The 17381-nt window shown below is 37.8% G+C and overlaps 2 long non-coding RNA genes across 3 annotated transcripts in view; one reads left to right on the top strand and one right to left on the bottom strand.

Moving 5' to 3' along the window:
- Positions 1–17381, bottom strand: part of LOC132669886 (uncharacterized) — a 45104-nt gene that overhangs the window by 15386 nt on the left and 12337 nt on the right. For both annotated transcript variants that reach the window (XR_009606252.3, XR_009606251.3), the window contains one exon: positions 14074–14150. This is a non-coding gene — a long non-coding RNA (uncharacterized LOC132669886). The remainder of the gene's footprint in view (positions 1–14073; positions 14151–17381) is intronic.
- LOC132669887 (uncharacterized) overlaps positions 1–17381 on the top strand; it is a 28470-nt gene that overhangs the window by 10757 nt on the left and 332 nt on the right. The gene's annotated exons all lie outside the window — the stretch shown is intronic.

Below are 17381 nucleotides of genomic sequence, written 5' to 3'. Positions count from 1 at the left end.
TGTCTTTAAATGTTTGATAGAATTCACCAGTGAAGCCGACTGAGCCTGGACTAAGCCCTCTTTTTTTTTTTTTTTAATGTTTATTTTTGAGAGAGAGAGAAAATGAGCAGGGGAGGGGCAGAGAGAGAGGGAGACACAGAATCCCAAGCAGGTTCCAGGCTCTGAGCTGTCAGCCCAGAGTCTGACGCGGGGCTCGAGCTCACAAATCGTGCTATCATGACCTGAGCTGAAGTCACACACTCAACTGACTGAGCTACCCAGGTGCCCCGGACTAAGCCTTCTTACAACAACCTTCCAATTAATTTAAGTCAGGGCTACCCAGGACAGTCTCCCTTTTGATTAATTTAAGGTCAACTAATTAGGGATTTTAATTACAACTACAAAAATCTCTTCATAATAGCACCTAAATTATGTTTGATTGAATAAGTGGGAGAAGATGTTTGTATGCTACAAAGTGGCTGCTGCCTCCCTTCCCTTCTCCAATTCTGGCAAGAGGGGATCACTTGTCATCCCCTCTAACAGGAAGCATACTAGAAAGAAAATTCTTGGGACCGAAGTTCAGCCTAGTCAAGTTGACATAGCACAAAGCCATCAGTTTTTTAAAACCACAACTTCATGAGAATCATCAAGAACTTGTTACAAATACAGCTTTTCTTTGGACCATATTGGAACCAATATTTGAGAATCACTGATTCATATACAAGTAGAATAACATAAGTAATAAATAATATATATTTAATCCACACTATGTGCCATGCACCAGCCTGAGCACTTTATATTAATTATCTTATTTAATCTTCACAAGAGCCCTAAGGTATAAGTACTGCTCCTGTTCCCATTTTATATATGAGAGAACTGATAGTCACATAGGTCAAATTATGTGCTCAAGGTCATCCAGTGGAACTCGAGCTCACAAAACAGGTGAACAGCTTTTCAGTCACTAGCTCTAACCATCAATTATATACAGAGCACCATGGAACATGTTAAATGACACCATGGAAATTCAATTTTAAAAAATCCAGAGTGTGGGACATTCTATAAGACAAATGACTTGGTTTTTTTCCCAACAATTAAATTTCAAAGAATAAAACAGAGGGGAAAGAGACTTGTAGATCAATAATGTCCATAATACTGTGTGCAGTGGTGGAAAGGTTCTATATCTGCACTCTCCGTGTGGCTATTTGCAACTGAGGAAATGAATTTTTTATTTTATTTACTTGTAATGAATTTATGTTTAAACTTAGTCACATGTGGCCAGTGGCTGCCATATCGAACAGGGAAGTTATAAAAAACTTTTTAAAAATTACATTTTAGAGACATGTACTTAAATATTTAAGGATGGAAATAATATTGATACCTGGAATTTCACTATTGCTTTTGGGGGTGGGGGACACCAAGTGGAGTATAGATGAGCAGAATTGACCACGAGTGGATGATTGCTGATGCTGAGTGGTAGGTAATGAGGGTCCTACCTTTTCTCTCAATCTTTGAATACGCTTGAAATTTTTAATAAATAAAAGGTTTTAAAGGACATTTTTGTGGTGCTTGTCCCACGTATCACTCATTTAATCATCACAACGCCCTCGTGAGGTAACTTGAATGGTTCTATTTACAGATGAAGAATGCGAGGCTCAGAGAGGTTAGGTAAAGTACCAGAAGTTACACAGCTACTTACAGGCCCAGACTCAAATCCATGTTCCTCCAAATCCCATGTTATTCTATCACCCCGTCCTTACTCTGGATAACAAGCTGTATAATCAACATGCGTTGCTTAATGGACAGTAAAGCAGAAAGGACCAGAGAAACAGATTAAACACTTTTGCTCTCCTTCAGAATGATAAATTTGTAACGTGTGCTTCTCTAATTAGGAAGAGATTAATACCAAGCATGAGCTGCTGTAAGTTTATTAGTGAGTGTGGAGAGATGCATACTCCTGAACAGGATTGATTTATAAGTTCCAGCTGTGAAAGAGAGGCTGTATCAACTTTTTTCTGTATTATCACTGAAGATGATAATACAAGCAGCTTAAGACATTGAATGTATTGACTGAAATTGCTCTTCTCGGGACTCAAAGGTTATGTTACACACCTTTTCCTTCAAAATATAGTTAATATGCACTGAGAAGAAAAATTACTCGTGGTAACATCGGAAACAGGGACAAGTAATTAACTTGTATCTTAATACATATGTTGTTGTATTAAGTGGTTTTTGTCTTTGATCCCTAATGACTTCCTAAAGGGCCTTATGCCGATATGATATGATATGATATGATATGATATGATATGATATGATATGATATATGATGTGATATTTATACTTCATATATAGAAGACTTCATGGCAGGCACATAGCTTCAGCCAATGCTTCTAGCCAATATTTTCACTCCTTTTTTTTTTTTTTTTTAATGTTTATTTATTTTTGAGACAGAGAGAGACAGAGCATGAACGGGGGAGGGGCAGAGAGAGAGGGAGACACAGAATCGGAAGCAGGCTTCAGGCTCTGAGCCATCAGCCCAGAGCCTGACGCAGGGCTCGAACTCACGAACCATGAGATCGTGACCTGAGCTGAAGTCGGACACTCAACCGACTGAGCCACCCAGGCGCCCCAATATTTTCACTCCTTGACAGTTATAATGCAGTGAAGCATCTTTCTTAAGCTAATAAATTAACCATTTAGCATCTAGTAGGAACTACAAACAAGAGACCTTAATATACTAATTGCTCTTCATATCTAGATCTTTGGTCTAGGCTTTACTACTCACAAAGCAGTATTTTATGGTAGTAGTCACTTAGCAACTGAATGAATAACTACAGGTAACTGCATCTCCTCTACAAAGATTTTTAGGGGTCTGGGTGGCTCAGTTGGTTAAGCATCCAACTCTTGATTTTGGCTTAGGTCATGATCTCACGGTTCGTGAGATCAAGCCCTGTGTTGGGTTCCATGAGCTGACAGTGTGGAGCCTGCTGGGATTCTCTCTCTCTCTCTGCCTCTCCACCACTCATGCTGTGCTCCCCCTCTCTCTCTTTCTCTCACGCTCTCTCTTTAGAATGACTAGTTCTGTAAGAATGCAATAAAGGGGACAAAAGACAATGTCTGTTAACAGCTATTAATGATGGAGTCTGAACATTCAGAAAAAAAGAGTTTTAAAATCAATCTTGAAACCAACTACATGCCCCATAGAATGTTATTCCCAGGCTGTGACAGTAGTGGCCTTGAGAAACTTTGGCCTTCTTGCTCAGAACAAATCCCTGCTTCCCAAGCAGCTGCTCTAAACCCAGCATCTCTGTCATCGAAAGCAGCAGCCATTTCTGTCTTTGGGTCTGATCTACCCACTTCACCTGAGAGCTGACCTAGAAGGTAGGAGTCAGGAATCAGGGAGTCAGATGGAAGGTGAATAGCAGGCACAGATTTATGAAACAGTGAGCTCCAATAATTAAATAACCAAAGGTAACAATTAGTGGGAGATATTGCAACACAATTGTCTCCAAGAGCACCTTGGAGTTTACTGTGGAGAGAATAGGACTATGAATACTTCACCATAAGAGTCTGAGAAGGCTATGTAAACTAGGGATGTCTTTCCATGTGTCTTGAGTGAGGACTTATTTGTTTTCTTTAAACTCTTATTAAAAACCCAGGTGTGGGCCAAAGGGGATAAACTTGACCACCCTCTAAAAACCATGAAGTATTAAAAACAAAATAACTTTGCTTATGCAGAAGGTAAACTTTCTTAAACTAGTTGGGCTCTTTTCAAAAATTTTTCTCATATAATTTGGTAGAATGTACATCTTGAGGCAAGAATTCTCCGTTTAGGGACATTTAGATGGTGAAAGAAAAAAGTCCCCACCCACCCAGAGATAGTATCATAAACTGTTGTTAGATTTTATACCGTTATGAAACAATATGTTTTATTTTAAAAAGACTGAATGTGTAAAATAAGAAAATGCTTCTGATTGTTCCAGAAGTAAAAATATCAGTTTATGTCAAAAAGCCATTCCCGATTTACCACACCTGCCAAATTCCTTGTTCACTCTGTAATTTATTGCTTATTTATACAGGACGGCTCAGCAGATGTCACATCTGGTTATCCTCCTGGTTTGGAGTTTTAGTTTATTTTTAGCTAGGATGGTATAAGAAAGTTTAATGCCCCGGATAAGCTTACACAGCAAAAATTTTTAGCCTGAACTTTGTTACATCTAGGACTTTCCTGAAACTTTAAGATTTGATCGTAAGGAAGAGAAAGTGAACACTTTTCAGAAGAAGTAGGACATGGAAGATTGGGGAAAAGAAACATTAGTCCTGGAACCCTCCAGATTAACTATTCACCCAGGACCTGATACAGTTAATAATACTGCATTACATAACTCAGCTCTGTGCAGTGAGCAAAAACCTCTCAATGAACAGTGGTTAGCACAGTTTCCCAATCACAATTTTCTGAATTTACATAACTTTACTGTTAGCCAGGCAAAGTTGTATAATCCAGATAGAATCATGCTGCAGGATTACCAGATTTCTGGACTATTAGCACTATTCTTTTTCAGTTTCATCATTGGGAGACACAATTAACAGCAAAACGGTATTTGCAATAACCCTTTACTGCCAAACTAAACATAACAAAAAAAACCCTCTAAACATGACAACATACACACACACCACATAGGTCATAAGGCCTACGTGTTTGATAAATTAGACTATTATCAAATTCGTACAACTCTAAAACAAAAATGCCAGAGACAGAAAGGATATGAGAGTCCTCATGAGAGGAACCTTCATCTACTGCTGGGAAAAGTATAAACTATATGATACAACCATTCTGAAGAGAAATTTGGCAATATTCAATTAGGAGGTATGCAGGACTCAGAGCCCAGCAGGGTCCCTCTTAGATACACTAGAGAAATTCTCAGCCATGTGCACAAGGAGATATGTTCAAATGCAGCATTATTTTTACTAGAAGAAAAACGGAATAATCTACATGTTCATTGATTTTAAAATAGAAAGACGGGATGCCTGGGTGGCTCAGTTGCTTAAGTGTCCCACTTTGGCTCAGGTCATGATCTCACAGTTCGTGGGTTCAAGCCCCACACTGGGCTCTTTGCTGACAGCTCAAAGCCTGGAGCCTGCTTCAGATTCTGTGTCTCCCTCTCTCTCTGCCCCTCCCCTACTTGCACTCTGTCTCTCTCAAAAATAAATAAACCATTAAAAAAATTATAAAATAGAGAGATAAATTCATGAAAGGGAATAGAATTCAGTAGTTAAAATGAAAAATTCAATCTATATGTATCATCATGGATAAATTTGGAAGTCATCATGGAACAACCATGGCAAATTGCAGAATGATATGCACAGCATCATGCAATTGATATAAACCTTACAATTTTACAAAATTATTTTGAGAGAGAGAGAATGAGCATGAGTGGGGGAGAGGGCAGAGAGAGAGAATCCCAAAGTAGGGCTTGAAACCATGAACTGTGAGATCATGACCTGAGCTGAAATCAAGAGTCGGCTGTTTAACTGACTGAGCTACCCAGATGCCCCAGAAGTATACCGTTTAAAGTGCTTGTCAAAATCATAGGTGACTCCCTTGTTTAGGCTAAGTTTAACTTGGATTCTTTTAAAAATAAGCAATGAAGATATGTTTCAGAATATCAAAAGACTAGAGGTTATTCAAAGATTTTTAAAGTGTCTTAATTCTTTCTGCAACAATGTTCAAACAAAACCATATTGATTTCATCACTCCACTTATGAAATTTCTTCATTTTTCATATGTCCAAGCAGATCTGAACACACCCAACCCCCACAAGCTCACCTTTTATGGAAACAGACACAAGGGCTTTGACCCCAACTAATGTCTGTTCCAAAATGAGCAGAAAGAGGGATTACAGCCTTTTTAAAAATAACCTCTTCTGGGGTAAAAATAAATTATAGTAAATATATCCTGTCATAACTCAGTGACCTCATTTGAGGCGACTTTGATGGGCAGATTCTTCTCTGTTTTATTAGCAACATTAATCAGAAGGCTGGCACAGTTTGTGAACAGCTTCTCATGGGATCTTTGCAAGCCTTCTTATTGCAATAATGTGAAATTAATGTCTCTTAGAAAGATGTCTGCAAATTCTAGTAACACTTGAGAACAACTATTAACAATCAATTGTTATTGCTGTCTTTTTTTTTTCTGAGAGACAAGAAAATATTTAAACCTTTGGTGCATGCAAGGGTTTTTTTAAGATATATAGTCTCCAAAAACATGCACGTTGCCTTCAGGGCAGTGATTATCTCTGGAGAGAGATGGACAGGAACCAGATCAGTGGAAATATAAAAGAAGCTTCAATTAATCTGTAACATTTTATTTTTTTAAAGAAAAAAAAAGGTGAGGCAAATATTGCAAAATGGTAACATTTTAAAACAGGATAGTGGGCACGTAGGTACTCCATTATATAATTCTTTCCTGTTTCCTGTATGCTTGAAATGTTATACTTAAGAAAAAAAAAAAGAAGTAAAGAAATAAAGTAATGTTAAAGCACAAACAACAATCTTGGGAAAAATATATTTAAAACATGTATGATGGGGTGCCTGGGTGGCTCAGTCAGTTAAGCGGCCGTTGGCTTAGGTCATGATCTCACAACTCATGAGTTCAAGCCCTGTGTCGGGCTCTGTGCTGACAGCTCAAAGCCTGGAGCCTGCTTCAGATTCTGTGTCTCCCTCTCTCTTTGCACCTCCCTCATTCACACTCTATCTCTCTCAAAAAATAAATAAACACTAAAGAAAATTTTAATTTAAAACACCTATGATAAAAGGATCTATTTTCTTAATATATAAAACAAATCAATGAGGTAAACAAATGACTCAAATAAAAAAAAAACAGAAAAAGGATGTGAAATGGGGAATTTATAGGACGATAGTTAACAAATGCATAAAAGAGCCTAAACATGTATGGATCTCTATGTGTATATACTCATGGAATAAATGCAAATCAAGAAAACAATACTACTTTTCATTATCATACTGGCAGAATGTCTTAAATTTGACAAAATACTGTTAGCAATGATGAGGAGAAACATTCTCAGGTGTTTCTGAGAAAAGTATGAATTGGTATAATCATTCTGAGGGGAAAATTTTTAAATGTACATTCTCTTTAGAAGAACAATTTCATTCCTAGGATTTTTCCTTGGATACAGTTACATATATGCACAAAGCTTTATATATGTGTGTGTGTGTATGTATGTGTGTGTATAAGTATATATATATGTATGTACATATATGTATATACATACATATATGTGTGTGTATAAGTATATATATATGTATGTTTATGTATATATATATAATATATATATACATAAATTGAGGAAAAAAATAAATTTCCACCAGTGGAAGATAGATTAAACTGATGATACATCCAACTTGCAGAATATTATACATCGACAAATGAAGATGTCCACAATACAACATAGGTTTACAAAAACCATGTGGTGGAACCCTATGTACAATAAAATCCTACTTGCATTAAAAGGCATACATTATACGTATATGTGCAAACAAATGTCTGAAAGATATATAACAGCAATTATCTCTAGGGGATGATACTGGAGGTTGGGAATGGGAAAGAAACCTTTATTTCCTCTTAGTCTTTCACTGCATCAGTTAAGGACTAGTTGCTACAAATGACAGAACGGAAACTCAAACTGTCCTAAGAAGTGAATGAATTTACTGGCTACATTTAACTGAAAAATCTGTGGGGAGTTTCAGGCCTATCTTGAATCAAGGTTCCACAATGCACCACGATGGTTTTTCTGGTGTTGACTTCATCTTTTGTGCATGTGAATACTGCCCTCTGGGAATGTATACCTGATGGCCTGATCATCTGGATGGCTCCCCTAAAGTTAGCAACATGGTGGCTGTTAGCAAAGGCAAGAGTGAATGCTTCTCTTTTCCAGAAACCTTTACTTACAGGATTTTAAGGATCGTCAATTCTAATTGGATTATATGCCCATCCTTGAATCAAGCATTGTCATTCATGGCAATTGGCTTGGGGTCAATTCTACCCAAACCATATAAGATAGAATGGGATCTGGATGATTTCCCCTAATAAAGAGGAATGCTGGGCAGCAAACAGCAGATATCCACTATTGCTGGATAAAGTTTTACCAAGTGCATATAATCTATCTATCTATCTATCTATCTATCTATCTATCTATCTATCTACCTATCTATCTGCCATCCCGTAGGACCTAGACTTTGAGCTTCATAGGAAGGGACTATATCTGTGTCATTCATTATTCCATTCTTTGAGTCTAAGATGGTTTCCTGGCACGTGGGAAGCTGTTACAATATTTGTAGAATAAAAACAAAACAAAACAGGGGCGCCTGGGTGGCTCAGTCAGGTTAAGCGTCTTGATTTTGGCTCAGGTCATGATCTCATGGTTTGTGGTATCCCCACATCAGGCTCCACGCTGATAGCAAAAAGCCTGCTCTCTGTCCTCTCTCTCTGCTTCTCCCTCCCCTCACACATGCTGTCTCTCTCTCTGTCTCAAAGCAAACAAACAACAAACATTGAAAACAAAACAACCTACCTTGCAACTTCACTCCTAATCATTGACTATTAACTAGAAAAACAGCCACAGAATCAGCATCAGTCATCTTTCACAATATCTTTATCTAAAGTTATCGGAAGAAAGACTGATGCAGTGAGAGATAAACAATTTCTAAGAAAAACACTGATGGCTCTTTTAAACATTTGCTGATACTGTTTTTTGTTGATAGAAATTATTTGACACATGATGTGGATTCATTACCTGAACTATTGCAATAATGGGTAAACTCATCAAATTTAATTACTCTGTTCTTTAAATAGGAGTTTAGGGTCAGGCTAGTTTAAGACTTCTAAAAAATAAAAATAAATAAATAATAATTGCTTAATTAATTAAAAAAACTACTTCTTCCTCCTCTTCCCTTCCTTTGACCTCCACTCACTGGGCCACTGAGAACTGCTTCTGCCTGTGCAATTTGCCACATAATTAGGTCTGCCAGACAAAATACAGGATACTCAGTTACATGTAATTTCAGATAAACAATGAATTATTTTTCAGCATGAGTATGTCCCAGATATTGCATGGGACCAGAAGTGGGGATAACTTATACTAAAAAATTATTCATTATCAGAAATTCACACTTATCTAAGCATCCTGTATTTTTATGGCTATAGTTTCTTATTTTTATTTGCTGTAGTTTCTTGTTTTTATTTGCTAAATCTGGCAACCCCACACATAATAAAAGGTGCCTGTGATTACTTCCAGTTTGCTAAAGGGTAAACTGCTGGGCTTCCTGCACTATAAAATACTGATTATTGGATTTTCACTTTTCCCCCCTTTTTTTAAATTTGGATTTCAGTTAACATACAGTGCAACATTGGTTTCAGGAGTAGAATTCAGTGATTCATCACTTACATACAACACCCAGTGCTCATCACAATAAGTGTCCTCCTTAATACCCATCACCATTTAGCCCTTCTCCCACCCACATCCCTTCATCAGTCCTCGGTTTGTTCTCTATCATTAAGAGTCTCATGGGACACCTGGGTGGCTGAGTCGGTTAAGCATTGGACTCTTGGTTTCAGCTCAGGTCATGATCTTACAGTTTCGTAGGGTCGAGTCCTGCATCGGGCTCTTCACTGACAGTGTGGAGCCTGGTTGGGATTCTCTCTTTGTCTCTCTCTCTCTCTCTCTCTCTCTCCCTCTCTCTCTCTCTCTCTCTCTCTCTCTGTCCCTCCCCTACTAGCGCTGTCTCTGTCTCTCTCAAAATAAATAAATAAACAAAAAAGAGTCTCTTGTGGTTTGTTTCCCTCTCTTCTCTTTTCTCCCCCTTCCCCTATGTTCATCTGTTTTGTTTCTTAAATTCCACATATGAGTGAAATCACATGATATTTGTCTTTCTCTGATTGATGTATTTTGCTTAGCATAATACATCCTAGCTCCATCCACATCATTGCAAATGGCAAGATTTCACTCTTTTGATGGCTGAGTAATATTCCATTGTATATATACCACATCTTCTTTATCCATTCATCAGCTGAGGGACATTTGGGCTCTCTCCATAGTTTGGCTATTGTTGATAGTGCTGCTATAAACATTGAGGTGCATGTAACCCTTTGAATATATACTTTTGTATCCTTTGGGTAAATACCTAGTAGTACAATTGCTGGGTCGTAGGGTAGTTCTATTTTTAGTTTCTTGAGGAACCTCCATACTGTTTTCCAGAGTGGCTGCACCAGTTTTGCATTCCCCCCTACAGTATAAGAAGGTTCCCTTTTCTCCATATCCTCACCAATTACCTGTTGTTTCCTATGTTGTTCATTTCAGCCATTCTGACAGGTGTGAAGTGGATCTCATTGTGGTTTTGATTTGTGTTTCCCTGATGATGAGTGAAGTGGAGCATCTTTTCATGTGTCTGTTAGCCATCTGGATATCTTCTTTGGAAAAGTGTCTATTCATGTCTTCCACCCGTTTCTTAATTGGGTTATTTGTTTTTTGGATGTTAAATTTGATACATTCTTTATAGACTTTGGATACTAGGATTTTCACTTTTTAATCCACCTCTTTTACACTTAAAGAGCAAGTACAAAGTAAACTCCTGTGTAATTACCACCCAGGTTAAGAAATATGGCAGAGCAATGCCAGTACCTTAGAAGTAATCTGTGTTCCTCTCCTCTGCTGGCATCCTCCTCCCTCCTCTCAAGGGTAACCACTATCCTGACTTTTATAATCAATCTCTGGTGTTTCTTTAGGCTTGCCACCTATGTGCACATCTATAAACAATATATTTTGACTGTTTTTGAGCTTAATATAAAAATGTATATATCAGAGACACCTGGGTGGCTCAGTTGGTTGAGAGTCCACCTCTTGATTTCAGCGCAGGTCATGATCTCATGGTTCATGAACCCCGCTTAGAATTCTCTCTTTCCCCCTCTCTATGCCCCTCCCCCACTCATGCACACATGTGCTTGTGCGCTGTTTCTCTCTCAAAATAAACAAACATTAAAAAAAAGTGTATATCAGTGATCTTTGCAACTTGTTTCTTTCACCCAACATTGTGCTTGTGAGATTTATCCACATAGCTATGCTTCCTTAATTCTCATTGCTCTATAGTGTTTCAAATGTGATTATGCCCATGATTTATCCACCCATGCTACTGCTTTCTTGTTGATGACGCAGTCTTAACTTAAATTGACAATTTTAGGATCCTTTAAATTTATTGTAATAAGCTAAAACAACTATCATAAAATAGTTTCATACTATTTGGGGAGATTTCTAATACCTAGTATTCCCTCTGAAACTTTTTGTTGTGTTCAACACTAGGACCAATTTGAAGGTGGCTTATATAAAATGGTTCTCATTTATAGTCACTTAAATTTTGTATTGAGGTATAAATATAGTAAAATGCACTGATCTTAAATATATAGCTTGATGAATTTCTACATATGTATATACCTATGTAACCACTACCCAGATAAAGATATAGAACGTTTCCAGTAGCCTTTTAATATGACTGTCTTACAGTCCTACAAGACAGCTGTACATAAATTTTTAGACACATGCTTCATCCAGGACTTATGCTGTTGGTTTCTGGGCTTTCGGCTGCCACCACGTGGTGAGCCTCCATACTGCTACTTGATTCCTTGAAAGGACTCAAGCAATTAGATTTCTAAAATGAAAGTGATTACACAGATTCTGATGGGGCTAACAATTAAAATAGGTGAGCTAATGTCTCTATTAAAAAAGAAAAAAAGATTTATCTTCCAAAAGGAGGATTTAAGATTATATAGATAATGACATCACGTATATTTACAGTTAAATTGAGTGTATAAATTTCTGCTTGAATATTTAGCATATTAAGAAAAAATGACTTATTGCAAATATTATTAGCCTTCTAGCTGTCAAATGCCTTGAAGCTGGTAATGTATAAAAACTATAAGGATAAAGTTACAGGGGGCGCCTGGGTGGCTCAGTCATTAAGCATCTGACTTCAGCTCAGGTCACGATCTCTCAGTTTGTGAGTTCAAGTCCCACATCGGGTGAGCTCGAGCCCCGCTTGGTGTGAACATGCTTCAGGTAAACACGAGCCCCACTTCTCTCTCTCTCTCTCTCTCTCTCTCTCTCTCTCTCTCTCTCTCTCCCCTTGCTCACTTGCATCCTCTTTCTCTCTAAAACAAACAACAAACAAATAAATAAAGTGATACTTAAAAAAAAAGAATAAAATGACAGTCCCCTGGATAGCACAGCTCTAGGATAGAAAGATGAGGAACACCTGCCCTGGATGCTCCTGTCAGGAGATTGCTGCTGCTCCGGTTGTTCATTTACAAGAGCTTGATCTGAACTGGTCCTTGTCCTGGCATGACGGAGAACAGGGCTCAGAGTTTCTGTCTCTAGCCACACCCTGTAGTCTGTTTCTACTGACTCCTATGCTTTGCCTCTCGCCAATTTCCAAGAAGGGATGTGCCTGTGGTCTGGAACGGAACCCACACTGTCTGGGAGGTGTGCCTGTTCATTGTACAGATGGCCATGGCTGCACTTGGGTGATGACGCTGTACCAATTGAACTGAATTTAAAACCTTGGAAATCGTCACCTCTCTACCCTCATATGGCCTGTGTACTCTTTTTGTCTTCCTTCTGTCCTTCTGTGTCTTTTCCCTCTAAAGGTTCAGTCCAAGGCTCTAGACCCTGTGTTCTCCCATGGAATCTACTGGGCAGCTGTCTCTGAATCCCTAGACCCTCACTCTTGGTATTACTCATTTTAACACTTAGTCACACATAGCCAGGTCCCTTCAAGCACAACTGGGAAACTGTGATCTAGAGCTTAACAATTTCCTTTTAGGAGAAGCTTGTTCCTAGGGGAAATAAAAGTGTCATTTTCAGTCAAAAAAAGAATAAAATTACATGCAAGAAATTTATTCAAACCTTTGGACATACTGATATATGTTTTATTATTGTACTATATTCTGACTACAAGTTGCTGTAATTCTGTTTGGAATTATGCCATTTTAAAATGGCTACCTAACATTAATATATCAAAAAATATACACCTGGAATTTTTGAATGCACTAGATATACATCATCCAGATAGGTCTTTCCAACATTTTCATTATGGGGGGGAGAAAAGAGAATTCCAGCACTGAAGATTTTAATAAATATTAAGGGAAAGTGTAAAGATGATAAATTAGATGATCAAATGATTTCAGCATCCAATGCATGTTGAAGAGTAAGAGAGAGAAGAAGAAAATGGATGGACACCAAACAAGGTTTTATTCCTATAAATATGGAGCTTATTAAGATTTTGTTATAGGAAAGATTCCAGGTCAAGTTGTAGACTGTGACACATGATTTATCCTGTACCCTACCTCCTCCCCCACTGAAATTCCAAGACAGATCGTTTTCAAAAAACCATATCAGTAGAAAACAATTAGTGTACCATCAGTGTACCAGAACTACTTGGAAAATAGAAAGCAAACGCATTTGAATTTCCTGAAAAAAAAAAAAAATCAATAGAGAAGAAATTGCATCTTAGGCCAAAGGCCAGTCAGCTTCTAAGAAGCCTCAGATAAGATTCAGGCTCAGTATCAGCAAATTCAGAGAGAAGTTGGCTGTAGAACAACTTTCAGTGTAGTTTCTTAACAATGTTTCCTTTAAGAAAACTTAAAGGACTTGCAGTAACTTAAGACTTGCAGTAACTTAATAATTTGTAACAAAAAAGCATTAAACAAGATATTTCATAATAAAAAAGGCAGAATTCACAATGAAAATATAAAATCTATACACCAAATAACATAGCACCAATAGTCATAAAGCAAAAACTATAGCAGATACAAGGCAAAATAGAAACATGCTAGAGGATAGAGACTTTAATTTACTTCCCTTAATCTGTTATAGAAAGTGGACAAAAAGTAAGAATATAGAAGAAAGTGAAGTAATGTCTTAAAGGTCTAAAGGAAGATTTTTTTTAAAAAAATTAGCTTTATTGTTAATTAAGCATGAGGACAAAATAAAGACATCTGGGAATAAAACATCTACCATTGATACTCCCTACCTGAAAAATTACGAGAGGAAATCCTTCAGCACAAAAATAGGAATCCAAGGCATCAGGTTATACAATAATGATGTCAACTAAGTAGAACCAGAAAAAAAGGAAGGAAAGATTTAAGCAGCAAAGTTTTAATGTCATAGGATTTGGTTTCCTTCTAAATTAGTCCAATCACAATATTTGGCTTATAGTTAATAATACGTATGTAATTATAACATCATACATACGGTTCATTGGCTTCATTTTGGGGTATCAAACAATGTGCAAAGTACAGGAGACATATTACAGAGTAGCATGTGAATGTCATAAGCCTTAACAATTTAAAAATCACGTGGCAGAGTATAAACCTCAGCCAACAAATTCAAGTATGTAAGAAATAACACTTTATTTCCTACACTTCAATTCAATGTCTGCCTCTGGGGAATATCCTCTTTATTCCCCCCACCTTCCCTCTAAGACCTGCTTGATGGGAAATGTAAACAAACATTTTTGAGATTTCTCTCCCCTGGGTCCCAAAAGACACAGTTACCAAAGCCTCAGAGAGAAGGGGGACACTCTAGTCATCAGTAATCTGTACTCAGGTAACTCAGAGCCTCAACAAATGGTTGTTTCCCATGCAGCAGATCCCTGCTCTTTTGGGGTCCCACATGTGGTATGGGAGTCCTAGCTGAGGTTGAGAAGCTTGTGCCAGTGTCCTGCCTTTCCTATATATCTGATGCCACCCTCCCAGGGCTCCACCATGGAGCAGTGTTTGAGTCTCACACAGCTTCTCACTACCACCTTCATGAAATCTCAGGGAGAAGCCTCTCCCACCTCTTCTTTCTGTAAGTCATCAAGCTCCCTTTCTCAAATCCTATGCAACTCAATGAGTTTAGGCTTATGGAAAATAAAAGCCAGGAAAAATTTTACAGGTTAAGTCTGCTTTCCTCTCTGTCCTATGCCTCCCCTGAAGTGATAACATTCAGAGCCCATAACTTGCTTAAATGGAGAAATGGAAAAGGGAAAAAAACAAGTTAATATTATACAGTATTACTCAGGCACATTAATATAGCTGAGAAAAATTGGGACGTGGAAGTAGAAAGAAGAGTAATATTCTCAGGGCATCTGGGTGGCTCAGTCATTTAAGTGTCCGATTTTGGATCAGGTCATGATCTCGGGGTCTGTGAGTTTGAGCCTCTCATTGCTGTCAGCACAGAGCCTGCATGGGATTCTCTCTCCCTCTCTCTCTGCCCCTCCCCATTCTCTCTCTCTCTCTCCCAAAAAACAAAACAAACAAGTCTCCTTAGTTTTATACAGATGCACAAATAATTTACCCAAAAAGAAACACTTGGGAAACAACTAGAATGAAACACTAACAAAAATTAACGAGAGTGGCAAGGCAGGGTTAATGAGCATGGAGTCTTTCAAAAGAAGAAATCACCCAACATTTCATTATCAGAGTCACAGAAAAATTCATCCAGTAAAACCATTTCTAATAATCTATTCCAGCATTCTGTTAAGTTCAATCACAGTTCCTATATATACTCTCTATCAATATAAATCACATTACATATTTAGTCATGAAATCTCAACTTCATGTAACAAATACACATTAGTCCTGAATACAAGAAAGTATATATTATAGTCATTAAGAATATAGACTTAGCACAGGCATCAGAGTGTAAATCCCTTCAGGAACTGGGCAAATTCCTTTACCCCTAGCTCTCATTTACTTCTGTAAAATAGTTACTTACTTACTGGATGCTAGTTATTGTCCACAGAAATTTATTATCAGTCCCCTTTTATTTTTTTTTTTAATTTTTTTTTTAATGTTTTTATTTATTTTTGAGACAGAGAGAGACAGAGCATGAACGGGGGAGGGTCAGAGAGAGAGGGAGACACAGAATCCGAAACAGGCTCCAGGCTCTGAGCTGTCAGCCCAGAGCCCGATGCGGGGCTCGAACTCACGGACCACAAGATCATGACCTGAGCCGAAGTCGGACGCCCAACCGACTGAGCCACCCAGGCGCCCCATATCAGTCCCCTTTTAGATACCAAATGTCTATCTGACACATTAATTGCAAACATTTCACCACTCCATTACTTTTATCTTTATCTTTATCTTCTTTTGTGCAAATGTTTCTCATTGTACATCTATGTATTTCAATTTTTCTATTTTTCCACAAATGATTTCCTTTAATGTTTCTATAATTTCTAAATTGTTGGAGCTCTTGATACTCAGTAATTCCCCCACTGGGATTCTCTCCCAGGAAATAACCAGAAATGTGGTAACACTGAAAGGGATCACACTCACAAGGAAGTGGCAGTGGCGAGGAGTGACAGGTGGTGGTGTAAATGCATACATTTTGCATTGTTTAACAAGTATTTTTACTTATGTCAGTTTTAAAAACAGTTTTGAAAAATTATATCACTGTTTCCCCCATTGTAAAGACTAGGGAAATAAGGGGAGGGGGGGAATGTTGTGATATAAAAGAAAAGCTTGAACAAAACTTGACATTTTAAAATATGTTAATTAAAGGATTATGTATAATGGGAAAATTAAAAATAGCTTACCTAGCTAAGAAGAAGAAAATGGTTAATTTGTAATCTATAACATATATAAAATACAATAAATTATGCAGCAAGTAAAACATTTTCTTTTAAAGAAAGAAGTGGGTTTTACAGATATGTTTTTTTTTAATAACTGAAGCTTTTAACATTTAATTAGATCTTCAGGGACATATAGTTAGATTGAGCTATTCACAAGAATTTTTAAACTATTATTTGTTGTATAAAAACTATTATTGGGGCGCCTGGGTGGCTCAGTCGGTTGGGCGGCCGACTTCGGCTCAGGTCATGATCTCGCGGTCCGTGAGTTCAAGCCCCGCATCGGGCTCTGTGCTGACAGCTTAGAGCTTGGAGCCTGTTTCGGATTCTGTGTCTCCCTCTCTCTGACCCTCCCCCATTCGTGCTCTGTCTCTCTCTGTCTCAAAAATAAATGTTAAAAAAAAAAAAAGTGCTCACTAAGGGTGCCTGGGTGTCAGTTAAGCGGTTAAGTGACTGACTTTGGCTCAAGTCATGATCTCACAGTTTGTGGGTTCAAGCCCCATGTTGGGCTCTGTGCTGACAGCTTAGAGCCTAGAGCCTGCCTAAGATTCTGTGTTTCCCTCTTTCTCTGTCCCTCCTCCGCTTGCACTCTCTCTCTCAGAAATAAGCAAACCTTTAAAAAAAAAAATTTTTTTTTTTTAATAAAGTGCTCACTGTATGCCAGCAGCTATGCCAAGCTTTCTAGGTAGGGTATTTCATTACATTCTTACCACCTTATGAAATAGATG

Source organism: Panthera onca, chromosome B3 (assembly GCF_046562875.1).
Source record: "Panthera onca isolate mPanOnc1 chromosome B3, mPanOnc1 haplotype 2, whole genome shotgun sequence".
NCBI lineage: Eukaryota > Metazoa > Chordata > Mammalia > Carnivora > Felidae > Panthera > Panthera onca.
This window is presented reverse-complemented; position numbering and strand designations above follow the sequence as displayed.